The sequence below is a fragment of the Macaca thibetana genome, chromosome 8, assembly GCF_024542745.1.
Source record: "Macaca thibetana thibetana isolate TM-01 chromosome 8, ASM2454274v1, whole genome shotgun sequence".
Taxonomy (NCBI): Eukaryota; Metazoa; Chordata; class Mammalia; order Primates; family Cercopithecidae; genus Macaca; species Macaca thibetana.
In genome coordinates this window covers 79348629-79367429 of record NC_065585.1, presented here as the reverse complement: position 1 = coordinate 79367429, position 18801 = coordinate 79348629, and positions in this window count along the sequence as shown.

Sequence of the window (18801 nt, the reverse complement as noted above, 5' to 3'; positions counted from 1 at the left end):
TTCTGAATGTTATTGATTCCCTCATCATTTCTGCCACCTGGAAACTTGTTTTGAGTTCTGCATTATTATTATTATATTATTATATCTAGAATGAAAGGAGGACTTCTTATGTCAGTTCAGATCACTGCCTAGTTACTAAAGTCATCCAAATTATATTATTAGAGAACACACAAGTAGAGAGCCATCATGTAACAGTCATACAAAGTAGAAACTGAAAAGGAAAGGAGGAACTTTCAAGAACATCTAAACACAGGGCCGGGCACGGTGGTTCACGTCTGTAATCCCAGCACTTTGGGAGGCCAATGCGGGCGGATCACGAGGTCAGGAGATCGAGACCATCCTGGCTAACATGGTGAAACTCCATCTCTACTAAAAACACAAAAAATTAGCCGGGCATGGTGGCAGGCGCCTGTCATCCCAGCTTCTCGGGAGCCTCAGGCAGGAGAATGGTGTGAACCTGGGAGGCAGAGTTTGCAATGAGTCAAGATCGCCTCACTGCACTCCAGCCTGAATGACAGAGCGAGACTCTGTCTCAAAAATAATAATAATAAAATAAAATAAAAAAGGACATCTAAAAACAATGAATGTCTAAAGGACATACCACATGAGACTTCCATTTTACTAACAAAGCTCTGTGATCACATTTCCCAAACACCAAGGGGAAAGAAACTGGATAAAAACATTAGTTTAGGCACGAAGCTATACATTTACTGAAAAAGAGATCAATAAAAACAGGTTTCAACTACTAGAAATTCAGGAAGTCAGTCAAGTTGATCTGGTAACCATATTTAAGCACAGTATAAAATTTTAGAAAGACAGCTACTCGGGAGGCTGAGGCAGGAGAATCGCTTGAACTCGGGAGACAGAAGTGCAGTGAGCCAAGATCGCGCCATTGCACTCCAGCCGGGATAAGAGGCAAGACTCTGTCTCCAAAAAAAAAAAAAAAAAAATTCACAAAAAAAAATTTTAGAAAGAATATAAATTTGTGATATTAGAATAAAAAAGACTTAGAAATGAATTTTGCTTCAAAACTAGGATAAAATGTCATATTCTATAACATGGTTATAAATACTAAAGGAGTTATAAATCATTTTGCTGTGTGTGTGTATGTGTGTCTGTGTGTGTTTAGAAGTAACATTATAGCATATTCAGAACACTCTCTAAGAAACAATTTGTTCTTTCAGCAAATATTTATTGAACTCCTCTGAGGTGCTCAGCATTGCACACACCCTGGAGGCCCAGAGCACAACACAGAATCTCTGTCCTGACAAAGCATACAATCTAACAATACAAGATCACCTTTGATTAAACCCCGATGTCTGTCCTACTGCCAAATTTGTGCCATGAGACTCTCCAGGAAGGAAGCTCAATAGCTATTTCCTTAAAAGACCAAGACTTTGGAAGAACCTCTGTGTACCAGAAAATTCCTAAACCCCCATTTTCAGAGAATAAAATAAGCATTTTCTTCCAAGGCACAAATTCTTTCAAAAATCTTCACTGCCCAGCAGTCTGTGATGGGCCAGCATCCATTTCAAAGAGTTTTCTTAATAAAGCTCATAACACTGTAGTAAAATGCTTTCCCAGATGCAACAAGAACAACAAAGTCCAAAACCTTATTCAAGTAGTCATTTTTAAAGTAGCAGATAGATTATCTGCTGTATGCCTTGTGTTCACTGAGAAGCTGTACTAAGAACACAAGGTACAGTAAAGCAATGCATATCCCCAAAATGGTAATGAAGTGCAGCCAAAATAGAGATAATTATTTTAATTAATGGTAATGATTTTAACGGTTGAACATTTTAACTAATTAATTATGATTGATTGCTTGTTACTAATCAAGGAATACGATTCAAAGTTGTAATTGAAAAACCAGGAGCAATAGGTTCTGCAGAGAGCATATCACAACCCTACTGAGATCAGGGACATTATTTTTGCCTTGAACATTTCATTCTGGATTATTCCAGTCCTTTTTCTTTAATATATCCTTTTGATAAACTAGTAGGACATTGTGTTTTATTTGGTATTTAGAATCTTTTACCAGAAACAGGAACAAAACATGAAATGTGAATATAGTTGGAGAAATATATACATTATTTTTAGAGCTACAGCTTTTGTTTGAGACATGGGGTCTTGCTCTGTTGCCCAGGCTGGGAGTTCAGTGACGCAATCATGGCTTGCTGCAGCCTCAAACTCCTAGGCTCAAGTGATCCTCTAATCTTAGCATCCTGAGTAGTTGGGACTACAGGCACACACCACTATTCCATGACAGCTTTTTTTTTTTTTTTTTAAATAGAGGCAGAGTCTCATTAGGCTGCCCGTGTTGGTCTCAACCTCCTGGCCTCAAGCAATCCTTCCACCTCTGCCTCCTGAGATGCTGAAATTACAGGTATGAGCCACCGCACCCAGCCCAGGTATGAATTTTAATGCCACATTATTCATTTAAATTGTATTCTTGTTCTTCTTCAAGTCTAAGCTTTCTTTCTGCAAATAAAGACTTTAGATATAAGAAACTACTCAATTAGACTGTTTGAACAACATGAAACTTTTTACTTTTGTAAGCATATTGACTGAGAATTCGTTTTTCACAAAGTGTATATTTGGTATTTTGGACACTGGTTTGTTAAGCCTTTTAAAAATATCATGTAGAGAACACTCAAGACCAGCAATAAGCTGCTTCTCACTCTTTATCTATTCTTCTAATGGCTTCATCGAATAGAGGCTGTATTAGTCTGTTTTTACGCTGCTATAAAGAACTACCTGAGACTGGGTAATTTATAAAGAAAAGAAGTTAACTGATAGTTCCACAAGCTGTACAGGAAGCATGACTGGGAGGCCTCAGGAAACTTACAGTCATGGTAGAATGCAAAGGGGAAGCAAGTACATCTTCACATGGTGACAGGAGAGAGGGAAAGTGAAGGGGGAAGTGCCACACACTTTTAAACCACCAGATCTCAGGAGAACTCACTCACTATGATGAGAACAGCAAGAGGGAAGCCTGCCCCCATGATCCAATCACCTCTCACCCAGCCCCCCCCCCCCCCCCAACATTGGGGATTACAGTTCAACATGAGATTTGTGTGGGGACACGGATCCACACTATATCAGGAGCACATCAGTATCTCAGTATAACCTGCGATTTGTCTTGTGATGTATTAGTAATTTATTATGCATCAATGTTACCTTACTATAGTAAGGTGGTTCTTTTCATCCTAGATAATTCTTTTACCATAAGGAAAAAGCCATGTTGTCCCACTTCTATTTGGTAAATAGAGAGTGCAGGGAGAGGGAAACAGAAAGAATATCAGAGTAATAATAGGCCAAAGTCAGTTTGGAAAATTGGAGAATGTCAGTGTAGCTGTGGTGCAGAGTGGGAAGATACAAGAACAGCAAGAAATGAGGCTGGAGGGGTAAGTGGAAGCCAAACTGTAAAGTCTCTTGTTTGTCACACTGAATACTGGAGATCACTAAGGAGGGAACGACATAATCAAATGTGTTTTAAAGAAGAGCACCTACTGGAAGATTGTTGAGAATGAAGGAAAAACAAAAAAACAAAAACATGAAAGAGGCTGGTCCTACAGTCCAGCTGATAATGAAAGCTTGGGTTAAGGCAATGACCAGGGCCATTCCTAGAATAAGATTGCCTGGAGTTGACTAACAATTAACTATACGTATTTATGCAATTAACAATTAAATGTATGGTGAGTATGGAGCAGGTTCAAATTGGATGGAGGAGATAGAACTCATACTTTTGGGCATGTTAAAATCAAGTTTCTGAGGATATTTTGGTGACCTTGTATTGTATTTTCTTTCCACCTACTCCACCAAAAAACTGCAACCTGTTTTCAGCCATAGTCTCCAGATCATCTGTCTACCTTTCAGACCAGGCTCCACTCAAAGATACACCCAGGTTCTAACTCTAGGGAAAACAAGTCTGGGAACAGAATCTGTGCCACGGATTGGTATGGGAGCAAATGCCCAGAAGGGGCTGATATTGGACTACTTTTTCTATATCTCATGGTCTAATCACTGATTTTTAATCACTTAATTTACACCGCTTTCTCTGAGATTTTTTTAATAACCATTTTTTAAAACACTGGCTGTGAATCACTTTTGCAGAATGTGTTCAGAAAGAATGGCTGATCTTCCTTCTTTTCTCCTAATTTCAGTGCCTAATTTCCTACAGTTGAGTCTGCCCAGCCCAGCCTCATGAATGAGTCTAATTCCAGATTACTGAACTCCTCCCCATTTTCTCCACCCTGCCATGTGGTCCAGATATGACAAATGCCAGCATGCTGAGGCCCAGCAGACTAGGCTCTAAGTCCCTGTAATTTTTTCTGTCTATAGTCAAGATTGGATCCAGGGCTTCCAAGATCACAGAGCCTGCAGTTAGGAGTCAAGTGACTTAAATGGCAAGAGAAGAGAGCTATAGAATGGGAAAGCCAGGCAATTTCCCCAGAATGTTGTGATGCTAGTCCCATTTGCAAATATTTCTTCTTTCTATAATCTTGTGCTGAAACTCTGGAGGCATAGGGAAATGTCTTTATTCTCTCACATATTATCAAGGTTAAAGTGCACCAAGAAGGTTTTTTTTTTTTTTAATTTTGTTTTGTTTTGTTTTTTTCCAAAATCAAGGGAAAGGTGGACACAGGGTTGAAGGAATAATGATATTCAGATCATCAGCTCTTTTTTAAATCTTATTGCAGATTGTCCACTCAGGAATTTACCCTTGGACATTTTTATCTCAGGTCAGACTTCCTTCTGCCATTTGGCATTCTCCCAGGCAACCATCTCTTTCCATCAGTCAGTGGAAACATTCGCCAAGCATAATTAGGAAGGCAAATCTGCTGTAGAAATTGTCATGGTTTCATTTAGATGTAGCCAGTGTGAAACAATGGATCATCAGTTAATTTTCCTTTCCTGGAAATTTAAAAACAAATAACAAACTAATAATTTAGACACATCTAAGCTGTGTCTAAGTCGAACCACTGAAGCTTGTTTTTCTGATAATGGTACAGTTACATTCTCATTTCAGTGCTAAGAAATTAACTTGGAGATAGGAAGAAAGAAGGGGCACAGATATTGAAGGCAAAAGTAGAAAAGGACAGCAGCAGAGGCCATTTTGTATCACAAAACTCTCACATAATTTAGAAATTCAGCTGCAAAACAAAACTCACTAGTTATATTGGTTTGCAGGATTGTCAGTTTGTTTTGCCAGAATGATCAACATTAGCAAGCAGCATCCTACTGTTCAGCTGTGGATTTAGGCTGGAGTCATAGAAGAGGATAATATGCTTACGAATAGCACCTCTCAGAGTGTGAAGTGTACCTCCTGGCTGGCAATCTAACCCTGCTTCTGGCAGGGCCCCATGAAAGGTGAAAGAAAGGGAGGGAGAAATTAATGAATATTATTTCCTTTGACTTAGGATTTGCCAAAACTAGGACCTGGCATTGAATATTAAGAGCTGAAATAGTATACCCATAGTTCCTTTCATGTGCTGGATTAAAATTGATATGGCTTAGCGAAGTAGAAAAATGAGCACTGGATGCCCTTTCCATATGGTAAAAGTAAAAGCTTGACAACATCTCCTTCTCTTCTGGATCACAGTCTTTTCAGTGTTCCTAATGACTTCTCTCTTCAGAAGAGATTTGGATCTGAAAGCCTAATCAATGAAGTTTTTAAAGTTCTTATGACAATGTCTTCAAGATCCCTTTGAAGGCTGAAGATCCTCAGATAGAGCAAAAATAGATGTACATATACACATATCTAGCTAGCCATACTCACAAGCCACAATGAGTTAAGTATTTCACAGCAAATAATCCTGACAAAATAAAAGCCTTAATTTTCTCAGCCCCAAATGAAATGTAAAAATAATCCATTCACCAATTACAAATGTGCCAAGAGAAAGCTATTATAGTGCAGCAAATGTATACCTTATATCTAAAGATGATGTTATTGTTATATTCTGTGACAAAATTTTCTCTTTAGATCATCTCTCCAGCAGTGGTAATGAGTTCACACACAGCTGTTCACGTACTTTCTTTTTTTGTCATTGATGACCAAAATCCCCATTTGTTAGACAGTTGTCCAGAATTGGTGCCATCACAGCAAACTAGATCAAAGCTTGTGGCTAATAACTACTATCAATGCTAATTTTTTTACTACTACCAAAATTTGCAGTCTATAGAGTGAGGTTTTTGAAAAATGTTGTATGTGAAGTGCTAGTCTTTTGTGAATCAAGTAAAACACATTATTTATATTATATCACATATGTATATTAAACTGGTTACTATTCTTGTAAATAATTCCTTATATCAGGGGGATAATTATATTGAGTTATAAAAAGAACCAATCGACTCTTTCTCTAAAGGTTTATTAATATCAAAAAGTCCTAAATTTACTGCTTCAGAGTAAAAACTAATACAAAACTTAGAAAAAAAAGGTAGGTACCCATTGATATGCAAATAAATTATAAAAAGTATATACAACAAAATAAAGTTAGAGTGAACTATCAGCATCCATTCTGCAAACAATTAACTATGAAACTATATCAGCATCTTTTTTGAACTCTAGATTTCAAATAAATTTAGCCTAGGCTTTTTAAGAAGCCAATGAAAATAGTGTCTCTAAATTTTGAATGTTGTAAAACTGTCAGATAGACCTTACCATTCCTATTTTTTTCAAGAGTAAATGCCAGTTAAAAATCTATTCAGCATCTGTTCCATGGTTTTAGATAAACAGTCAAATTAAAGATGACAAAGAAGTTTCCCTATCTTGCAAGTTCCAGATACAGGTTCACTAGCTTAAGAAGAAATCTTTTACTAAAGCAATATACTACTATATAAGGGCGTGGATTAGGTGATCCTCCTTAGGATATTCTCTTCTCTTCCAGTTCTGAGACTATATATTTAAATAATAGTCATTAGAAGAAAATTTAATATCTTTTTAATTTGATATTATTATTCTCCTCCTTGTCCACTGACTGGACATGTGCTTTGAAGCAGCATCATGTAATGGATGAAAACAAGAAGTTCGTCATCAGAAAACACAGACACTTTGCTCTGCCATTACAGGCTTAGTTTCCTTATAATCATAAAGAAAATAATAGTGATACGTTCCTTACACATCTCACATGATGAGTTTCAAATGACACAGAAATAGGAAAGCAATTTGTAAAACTTAAAGTCCCATATGAAGGGGTTAAAGTTGCACATTTATTTGGTTGTTTATTTTAATTGTCATAATGATAAGTAGACATTAAATTAGGCCTTATTAATATTGATAAAATGCATTTCCTTAATGGCTAACCATGATTTAGGAATGTAATCTGTGAAAAAAAAAATAAGGAATTATTTAAAGCTAAGGGACCAAAACAGGATATCTAAAATTAAAAACTTGCTGGATGAGTTTGTCAGCAGACTGGACCCATCAGAAGACAGGATTGGAATGTTCAAAGAAAAATAAAAAATATTCACACTAAATCACTAGTAGGAAAAAATAATAAAGTAAAAAAGCAAAATATATATGTAAGACATGATCAATAGTTATAACATGCATGCAATTGGAGTCCCAAAATAAGAGAAAGGAGAGAATGGAGCAGAAGCAATATTTGGAAAAACAATTGCTGAGAATATTCCAAAAATATCAAAAACCTCAGGGAACCTCAAGCAGAATAAATACAAAAGAAACCACACAGGGCCATAATCTAGTCAAATGCTGAAAATCAAAGACAAAGAGAAAACCCTTAAAAGCAGTCAGAGATAATTTTTCAAAGGACCCTGCAAAGGAGCATTAGTAAGACTGATGACTGACTGTCAAGAACTGTGAAAGCCAAATGACAATAAAATGACTTATTTAAAATACAGAAAAAAAATCCCATCAAGCTAGAATTTTATGCCACGCCAAAAAATACTTCAAAAAATGAAGGTAAAATAAATATTTTAATGCAAAATTGAAGACACACAATTAATTACCAGCAGATTACATGACAAAATGTTACTAAAAAACGTTATTTAAGCTAAAGGAAAATAATACTAGATAGAAATACAGAATGAAAATAGGATTTCAAAACCCTAGAAAGGATTTTTCTTGTGTGAATTTAGGATGCTTGGAACTTCTGCAGCCATTTGGCAACCGTTAGAGAGATATTTACTCCCAATAAATAGAGGTCAGTCAAACCAAAAGGTAGGAAAAGTCCTTAAGGCATCATAGAACTAGTGAAGCATATCTGGAATGCCTATGTAGACTTCTTAAGTTAGATAATAAATATTTTTATTGTTCAAAACAATTTTTTAATTTAAAAAACTAGCAACTTTTGCTTCTAGCATTATGGCAGGCTAGATAATCTGAGGGATAATGTTGTAGCAGAAAGGATGTATTTTGAATGAGACAAACTCCATTCCATTGCTTTTCTTGAAGGATACATGTGAGGTCTCCAAGGACCACTCTTCCTGCTCCCAAAATAAACAACTGTCAGCAGGTGGCTTTGGATTACCCTATGGGTGGATGTTAATAACACCACTGTTATTTGGATATTGAGATGCGATTCAATGATAAGAAGGAAAAACTGAGCCTCACCTCTGTGCCAACCAAAACCAAGGAGAAAAGCTGAAGGAAGAAGTCCTCTGTGGAGGAAAACTACTCTACTCTAATGTAGATCCACATGACTATCATGTGATAATCAATCAATGAGTTTACAATGGAAAAACAGTCAGCAAGCATTTAAGAATACAAATCACTAGAAGTAAAAGCGACAAAAAGTAACAAACAACAGAATTGGCTGCACAAATTACTACAGATATAGAAAATGGAACATGAGAACAAGTATACATTTTTCTAATGTTTATAGAAATATTATGCACAACAACTAAGATGAACACATAACAGGAAGGTATCCAAATGAACAGGCAGATTTGAAAAAAAAAGACACTTTAGGGGGGAAATGTGTAGAACTTCTTAATTTAAAAGAAAAACTCAACAAACACGGTAAAGAGCAAATCAGGCACTGTTGCCCATTGAACATGAGCACTCTGATGGGAATATCCTTAAAGTAGCTTAGCAAGGTAAGAAAATATACTAAGAAGCTAAGAGATATGATGGGTAAAATGAAGCTATAACTACCCAGAGACACAAAAGGAAATAACAGAGGGAGGTGGGGAAGAAAAGGCAATATTTGAAAAGATAATGGCTGAAAATTTTGCAAAACTAATAAGAATATGAATTCATTGATCTAGGAAACATACTGTATTCCAAGGGAGATAAATAAAAATTGATCTACATCTAGCACTTAGAAAAGGCAGAGTACTAAAGAAGATCTTTTTTTTTTTTTTGAGACAGAGTCTCGCCCTCTCTCTCAGGCTAGAGTACAATGGCGCGATCTCAGCTTACTGCAACCTCCGCCTCCCAGGTGTCCCAGTTTCCATATATCACACACATAAATCTCAATTTCATAGCAACCTATGTCACAAGATTGTGCATAGAAATTTTTTAAGCACCATGCAACCATGAAGTTAGTTCATAATGGAAAATAATCATAATTTGAACTATAGAATCTTATCTGTGGAAGGGCCAATAACAAATAATATTTCATAACTAAGAAAAATCAGGCCATCAATATAGCCATTTTCTCTGATTTCATACTTCCAGACATCTCTTCTAGTCTCATGCCCCCACGACCCACTGCTGCCCCTTCCTTCAGCACACAGACCAACAACATGCTTTTCCCATGTGGGTTGTAATGGGCTGTGCAGGGCCATGTGTCTACGACTTTGCACACATTCTCTTTGCATGGAATACCTTTTCCCGTTCCCCAACTGGCAAACTTCAACTCATCCTTCAACATGCTGCTCATTTTCTGTTCCTGTCCCTAAGCAAAGCAGATGGATCACTGCCTCCTCTAAAGCCCCATGGTAACTGGTGCCCACTTCCGTAGCTGTACATATCACAATGTTGTAAATGTTTCTTTACTTATCTCTCCCGCTCACTAAACTGTGTGCTCCTTGAAGAAAGGGAAACTGCATCTAATTCATCTTTGTAACCCACATGACCAGTACAACATTGGCTTATTGTCAGAGTTCAGGGAATGTATATATATATATTCATTGTATAACATATAATGTATATACAATGAATAAAATGAATGGATGCTTCCCTGAGTTTACATGGTCTTAGTCAGGGCTGAAACTGGAACCTGGATTTTCTGATTCCCATCCATGCCAGTGTTCTTTTTATCACATCCTAGAGCATGTTATACATGTTCTAACACAGACCATGGTCTTGGGATGTTTGGAGCAACAACCATAAAAAGGACAATGCTGTCTTCTCAAGTGACACAGGCTATAAGGGAAACAGAGCAGTGCCATTTCAAAATTCATCTAGTTCATCGGAGGCTCCCTGAGAGATTGTGTGACACTTGTACACCTGGTGAAATTGAGCAATGAAAATCCAAAAACAGGATCAGGAAAAGAACAGAAGCAGACAGTTTGTACTTACTTACACCCATCTAGACCTGTTGGGCTTGGGAAAAATGGCAGACAGTTCCAGACAGTTCCAGACAGTTCCAGGAAGTGTTTGCAATGAATAAAGTGAGGATTTCAACTCCTGTTCAGAGTTCTAAAAATGCATTTCAGTGATTCCACTGCTTGAGGGTTCTCGGGGTAAACTGCCCAATTGTGATTGAGATGAGCAGCAGGTCAGTGAGAGTAGGATGAGGAAGAAAAAGAAACACACAAAGACAGAGGAAATGTATGTAGGAGAGAAGGAGAAGACAGGAGAAAGGGGGAAGGAGTTTGGATGAATTCACCAACTAAAGATGTTTTAATTAAATTAATGGCAGAACTCAGTTAAGATAAGTATATTAGCCAGGCATGGTGGCACACTCCTGCAGTCCCAACTAATTGGGAGGCTGATGAGAAAGGATCACTTGGGCCCAGGAGTTCAAATTCAGCCTGGGCACCATAATGAGACCCCATCTCTAAAACAAACAAACAAAAAAAGATATGCATATATTAACAAAGCATAGCTATATAAAAGAAAGGGAAGCCCCTTTCTTTTATCCACTATAAGATATCCTCCTCCTTCTCTTCTTGTCTCCTTTCACTTGGGAAAGTACTTTACTTGTAAAGAATAGATAAACAAAATAGGTAACCAAGGAGTTAGATATCACACACTCTAAAATATTTCTAAGCTCGGTATTAGTTTTCTCGTGCTGCTGTAACAAATGACCACAAACTTCATTGCTTAGAACAACACAAATTTATTAGGATACGGTTCTGTAGATGAGAAGCCCAACATACGTCTCACTGCGCTAAAATCAAGGTACAGCCATGCTGTGCTCCCCTCTGGAAGCTTTAAGGAAGAATCCATTTCTGTTCATGCAGATTGGTAGCTGAATTCAGTTCCTTGAAGTTGTGGGACTCAGGCCCCTGTTTTCTTGCTGGCTGTCAGTTGAGATCTATTCCCAGGTTCCAAAGGTCACCCATATTCCTTGGCTCGTGGTCCCTTCCCTTGGTCTTCAAAACCAAACCCTCTCTCACTTAACTCTCTCCTGCCTGTTCTTCTGTTGTATCTGTCTTCCTTCTGTCATTCTCTTCCACGGTTAAGGATGCCTGTAATTACATTGGACCCTCCCAGATAATCCAGAATAATCTCCTTATTTTAAGGTCCATAACCTTAAACCCATCTCCTGAGTTCCTATGGACATGTAAGGTAACATCTTCACAGGACCCAGAGACTGGGGGCCATTATTTTACTGATCACACCCTTCTTTCACTGGACAAAGGAATCCAAGAGGTCACTAGATTCTGTCTGCAAAGATATGAGCCACGAAACAAAGCTTACACAAGACTAGGAGTAGATATAACAATAACTATGCACATGCCATCCATTCACTCTCATATTCATTAACAAAGGTTTATCAAATACCTACTGTGGTCCAAAACTATGGTGGGTACTGAAATAAAACAAGGCCATGTTCTGTTCCCCACCCAGAAGTACACCATGAGGTGAAAGGCAGGACAGCCAATCAACTTCAATGCCACTGGCAAGTGCAGTGTATGTGGTGAAGGTACACATGCAGGCAGGGAGGAGAGAGGGCCCAGACAGAGAAACGCAATCAGAGAGGCTTCTAGAAGGAAGCACAGCCTTAATAATGGAGGATAATACACACAAAGCTGTGAGTGGTCTGCTGTGATGAAGTCTGGGACATGTTTGGGAAATGAGAAGGAAAGGAAGGCAGGAGACAGGTCAGCAGTACCACATATGTGCCCCATAGTAAGGAGTTTGGACGGTACCCCAAGGGCAATGAGAATTCACTAGATGATTTTAAGCAGATATATAATCAGATTGTTTTTCTAAGATCACTTATGAAGCAGATAGGAAAGAACTATAGCAGGAAGCTTGAAAATAATTTCCAACCCATTTACTCAGGAGTGAAAGAAATATATACAGTTAAGTATAAAATTAAGCCATAGGAGCTCGTATTAAAGTCTATAAATACAACTCCCTCCTTCTGTCCCCATTTGTGATTTCTTTGTGGCAATTGTACAGGGACAATATTAAGGTATTTTTTTTCTCAAGTAAACTGTTATGGGAATGTTCCAGGGAGATTTGAAAATTGACATGCAGGTTTCAAACTACTCCACTACCCTAGAACACACGATCTCCTTTTCCCCTATAATAGTTCTTGCTTTCTTCCATCCACTACCTTCCCCTCCCTCAGGCCCACTCACCTTCCTTTGTAGACAGATTCATGGGAAATTACATCACATTTTAAATCCAGCAAAAGAGATTTATATTTAAAGAAATTCTATATTTTCATAACATGTTTTCTGAATATAAAAGTAATACATTTCCTAGTCAAAATTTTGGAAAACTATAAAGAAGTTCTAATGGAAATTCTTTAATCTTGTTTTTAAGAGAAGGAACACTTTTAAAAGTGTGAATACAGTACAATTTTTATTTCTCAATTATATTCTAATAAAGAACATATATAACTGTATTCTGTATTAGTCTGCTCTTGCATTTCTTTAAAGAAATACCTGAAAGTGGGTAGGTTTTATGGAAAATAGGTTTAATTGGCTTATGATTCTGCAGGCTATACAGGAAGCATAGTGCTGGCATCTGCTCAGCATCTAGCGAGGCCTTAGGAAGCTTACAATAATGACGGAAGGGGAAGCAGGTACAGGCAGGGCACACAGCTAAAGCAGGAACAACAGAGAGAGTGGGAGGGGAGGTGCCACACACTTTTAAATGATCAGATCTTGCAAGATCTCATTATTATGAAGGTAGCACCAGGCCATGAGGGATCTGCCCCCATGATCCAAACACCTCCTACCAGGCCCCACCTCCAGCACTGAGGATTACAATTCAACATGAGATTTGGACAGGGACAAATATTCAAACTATATCATACTCCAATGGCATATTTTATTATATAGGGTGGTTGTTTCACTTAACATATAAGGAGAATTATTTTGTCCTTAAATATTAAAATACTATCTTAATGACTAGACAGATATTTTCATGACTACATACATATTATAATGACTATCATAATTTGCTTAACTATAATTTATCAATCTCCTATTATTGATTTTTTCTTTTGTTTCTTAGTACTCTAATTAATACTATAGTCAATTTTTTTTTTTTTTTTTTTTTTTTTTTTTTGAGACGAAGTCTCGTTCTTGTCCCTCAGGCTGGAGTGCAATGGCGTGATCTCGGCTCACTGCAACTTCCGCCTTCCCGGGTTCAAGCGATTCTCCTGCCTCAGCCTCCCAAGTCGCTGGGATTACAGGTGCCTGCCACCATGCCCAGCTAATTTTTGTATTTTTAGTAGAGACAGGGTTTCACCATGTTGGTGAGGCTGGTCTCGAACTCCTGACCTCAGGTGATCCACTTGCCTTGGCCTCCCAAAGTGCTGGGATTACAGGCATGAGGCACTGCGCCCGGCCTATAGTCAATATTTTTTAAGCATCTTTGATTTTCTGGAATGTATAGACACCTTCTGGATTATTATTATTATTATTATTATTATTGCTTTTGCATAAATCTAGAATTTAATCGAAAACTAAGAAAGCTTAGTAAAGTATACCTTTGGCAAACTGATACTCTCCTCTCAAGAAAAACAAAGGAAAAATAACGTGGAAATATTGCCATGATTCTTTTTAGTGAAAGGAAAGTTAGGACACAGGCAATGACAGAGATCTGCAAGGAGAGAATGTTTTAGACCAGGAACTCGAAACACAGTATAAAAGAAAGTAAAATTTCCAGACCCTCTAAATTTATTATGTCAAGGGGAAAGTTAAGCCTTGGGGATGGAGTCATGCAGCATGTTTGCAATGTCTGCTTCTTAGATTATAGCTTAACTCTCTTCCTTATTTTTCTTCTGTAAGCTTAACTCTCTTCCTTATAGATTATAGATCCCTTCTTCATAGCTTAACTCCCTTCCTTATTTTGCTCTGTAAATGACTGGGAGAAACCAGACACCAGACCTCCCACTTCCAATCACCGATCTTTGTTATAGATTAACTGCCTCCTTTATTGGCCTGTCCCTAACTCAGACCAGATGGTGCCCACGACTCCATGACCATTACAACTTCAGTGTGGAATGTCACATATACTTTTCCAGAAAGAAAAAGACCACCTCAAGTAATCAGTGATTGTAACTGTGCATTAAGCTTTACATAGAAAGACGTTGAAATTCTGTTAAGCTTTCCTAAACGTTATCTATGTAAATGATCCCAAACTTCTACGTGTCGGAGCACTGACATTCATTCTTTGGACTATGTGCTTCTCCGGTGGCCTGTCCTCAAACTTTGCGCTTGAATAAATTCTCTTCAAACTAAATTCTGGCTCTTTTGGTTATTTTAGGTTGACAACAAACAGGCATACAAGTATACTGAGCTCCGGGGATACAGCTGTAGCAAGCTACACAGCCTCACCCTTCCAGAGTTCAGCGTCTAACCAGGTAGACATACTTACAGAGAGGATGCAGAAGAATGATGCTAGGACTGATGCAAAAATTGTACCTATAAATAATTTTAGGGGGACACGTGATTATTAAGCCTCCTTGTCTACTATTAATTCCTCACCCTTCACAAATATTAATCAAAGATACTCCCATATTTATACTAGTTTCTTTCATTAGGTCCTAGACCCTTATGCATCAGAGAACATTTTGCCTTCATTAACACTGTAATATCTTGTCTTGAATTTTGAAAAATGGCTCTTTTCTGTGATAGAAGGTCATTCAGCGTCTATTAGCCATACCCTGGTGGCATTTTTAGATCTCTATTTGCAGGATCAGTGTTCAAGGTGTCCGCCCCCGTTCAGCATCTTCCAGGCAACCATGATGTTATTTGTCTTTTTAAAGGTTTGTAAATTCATATATCTTAATATACAACATACCACTAATTAACTGGATGATCTGCTTACCTGTTAACATTTAAATGCAATTCTTTCCTTCCCTATTGGCACAAACCTAGGCTCTTTTTAATTTAAAAGCCTCCATCTGAAAAGAATATTTGCAAATCGACAAGTGAAGGACAAATGGTGAAGAGGGGAGGGAGTGCATAAACTTTTTCTGAAGAATGTGCTAAACTCTTCACTATTTAATAGATAAGAATGAATACTGCTGTTTAACTAGATCCAGTCTCTGAAATATCTAATTAAAACTGATGTGCTTATTTAGTTTCCAATTCATCACAGGTGGGCCCACATTAATGTGAAAATGAGAGTAAATTACCAGCATTTGGCAATCTCACTGAATGTCATTCACATTATTAACTCAAACCTCAAAATGCATTTTAAAATGTGGTTCATAGGTAGGGCACCATCTCTCCACACAAACAAAAATCTTCCCCCACTAAGCTTATGGAATTTTACTTTTATATAGAAGGTTCCCAGTGACACAAGTCCACCTACTCAAAACTCCTCACCTGTGATCCAATAGTGGTATCACAGGGAAGACAGTGGGAGCAACGCCCCTCCCTTCCCAGGCGTTAGTGTCTCCTGGGAATGACTGTTTAGTTTGGCCCAACTCTCTTCTAGCTTGTCAAGTGGAACTTTATTAAAAATTCAGTTCATTTAACTTTACGGAGAGATTCTTTACTAGTAGTCCTCACACAGGACCAGAAAGCGTTAGCAGTTTCAACTCCACCCCAGCAGACAGCCTCCCGCAGCACATGAGCTCTGAACCCTTCATCCTTTCTCTTCTCACATGTACAAAATGGAAAGTCATCTTCCATGTAATTTGTCTTTGAAAGACTCTTTCCAGTAGTGTGCTGAAACGTATTTGGAAATGCGTAGATGAGAAGAATCTTCCACATTGACTTTGCTCAGTCCACACAACATACACTGACTGGTCAGCATCTCAAATGGTTTTTTTCCCCTACTTTTTCTAAAGCTTTCAAATCCACATGGAAGATAATTTATTTCACTTTTAAAGCACCCACTGTTAGAGCCTAATTTATAAACTGAATAAATTATTCCAGGGGCACGGAAAGAAAGCCAAAAAAACTTCCGCTTTAAATGCACTCACACATTCATCTCTCCTCCACCTGCTTTCAATGATCAAAATCTTACATGGAAACTTATTCTCTCAATTTAAGGTTGTGAACCCTTCAGATTGAAACATCAGATTTTTTGGCAAAGAGTATAAATGATCAATGAACAGATGATATGGTACTTAATTTCACAAGGAGTCTAGGAAATCAGATTAAAGCAATATCAAGGTACCCATATTAGCCCACCGACTTGAGGAAAGTTTACAAAACAGGAACATGCTGTGCTGGTGAGGAAGCGGATGGTCTCCTCCTCGTGCAGTGGTGGCAGGAGTGTGAATTGCTATGAACTTTTCACAAAAACAAGCACATTTTGTCATGTATACTTTACCACATTTAAAATTTTAAAAGTGTAATAATCTAGAAGTAGGTATTATAATTAAATATATCCAAACCCTTTGGCCCATCCTCACCTTTGAATCTATCCAGTAGAAATCAATATACTAGTACCTAAGGATATACGTAAAACAATAATTGCAGCATTGTTTATGACAGGGTGGGAGGGGAGATAGCTGCATACATTAGGTTCATCTATACTATGGAATATTATGCAGGGTGTCTTTTTTTTACTGTATTGTCTATTTTTTACTAACCTGGAGAAATGTCTATGTTGCACAGTTAAGTGAGAAAAGCACACTGTAGAGTATTACAAATAAGAGGCAGTAGTATACAGTGGTTCAGAGCATGAGTAGATTGGTAACCTATGTTTTCAGCAGTTTGACCTTAGATAAGATACTTCATCTCTCCAACACTCAGTCTTCTCATCTATAAGATGGGAGTTAAAATGGAAATGATACCATCTCACACGGTCTGAGTAAATATTAACTAAAAAAGGATGTAAAAGGTACACTGGATGAACAAAATAGGCATTTAATTAGTGCTAATTCCCTTCTCCCTCTCCCCCAAAAGTGAATCAGTTTTAGAGCCCTTTTTGCAAGGAGAAAACTAGGGAATCATCAATAGCTGGCTTAGTAGAAACGAGTGCTGTCTTGAGGTTAGAAGGATGTGAGTTCATGTTGGGAGCAGTGGCTCACACCTGTAATCCCAGCACTTCGGGAGGCCAAGGCAGGTGGATCACTTGAAGCCAGGAGTTCAAGACCACCCTGGCCAACATGGCGAAACCCTGTCTCTACAAAAAGTACAAAAATTAGCCCAGCGTGGTGGCACGTGCCTGTAATCCCAGCTACTTGGTAGGCTGAGGCACAAGAATCACTTGAACCCAGGATGTGAAGGTTGCAGTGAGCCGAGATCGCGCCACTATAGTCCAACCTGGGCAACAGAGCAAGACTGCCTGAAAAAAGAAAAAAAACAGAAGGATGTGCGTTCAGAACCCTGCTGGGCTACTTGATGATCCTGGTTGAACATGTAACTGTTTAGAGCCCCTCTCCCTTACCTCATAGGGGTTTTTATAAAGAGTAAATCAGATGCATGCATGTGCACGAAGTTGTGTGTGTCTGTGTGGCTATGTGTGCATTGCCAGAGGTAATGTTTAAAATGTTAACATCTGGTATTGCATGGATATCAAACAACTGGAATGAACCCCGGCTCCTGGCACATAATAGGTGTTCAAAAAGTGTTTCAATTTCTTTCCTTCTTTCATCCAATAAACAACTATTTTTGGAGTATTTGATATGAGCTTGGAACTATGTTTTCCTTGATGAAAAAGGATAATTCTGATACTCAGATTGGTAAAAGGCAAATATACATATATTTACAATTTATATATATTTATATATATAGTTGGTTCTACTATCTTTGCATATATATACATGCATAGAACCAATTTTCCAATTATATATGTGTATATATATTTAATATATATTTGTGTGTATATATGTATGTATGTATGTGTATATATATACACGTATATGTGTGTGTGTGTATATATATATTCAAAAGTAGTAGAACCAATTTTCACTGCCTTGCAATCATTTCTAAGGTCAGCCCTGCACACGCAACAGTAAAATGAAAAATCAAAACAAAACAGAAACCTCAAGCTCTAAATACCAGTGTTGTTTTAGCTGTGCAGTTCCTGTGATAAGGTGCCAAAGCAAACCAAACAAGGGAAATCCAGACACAGTGAGAAAGTATACTTTGAAGTTCACAATCAAAGGCTGGGCAGGGTCACACCAGGCTAAACCCAGCTGTCTGCAGCAGGGTGGCACAGCAGGCTGCAGGCCAGGAGAGGCACATCACGCATCAGAGTGAGCACACTGCAAGGCCAGGTCCCTGTATCTCTTCTCT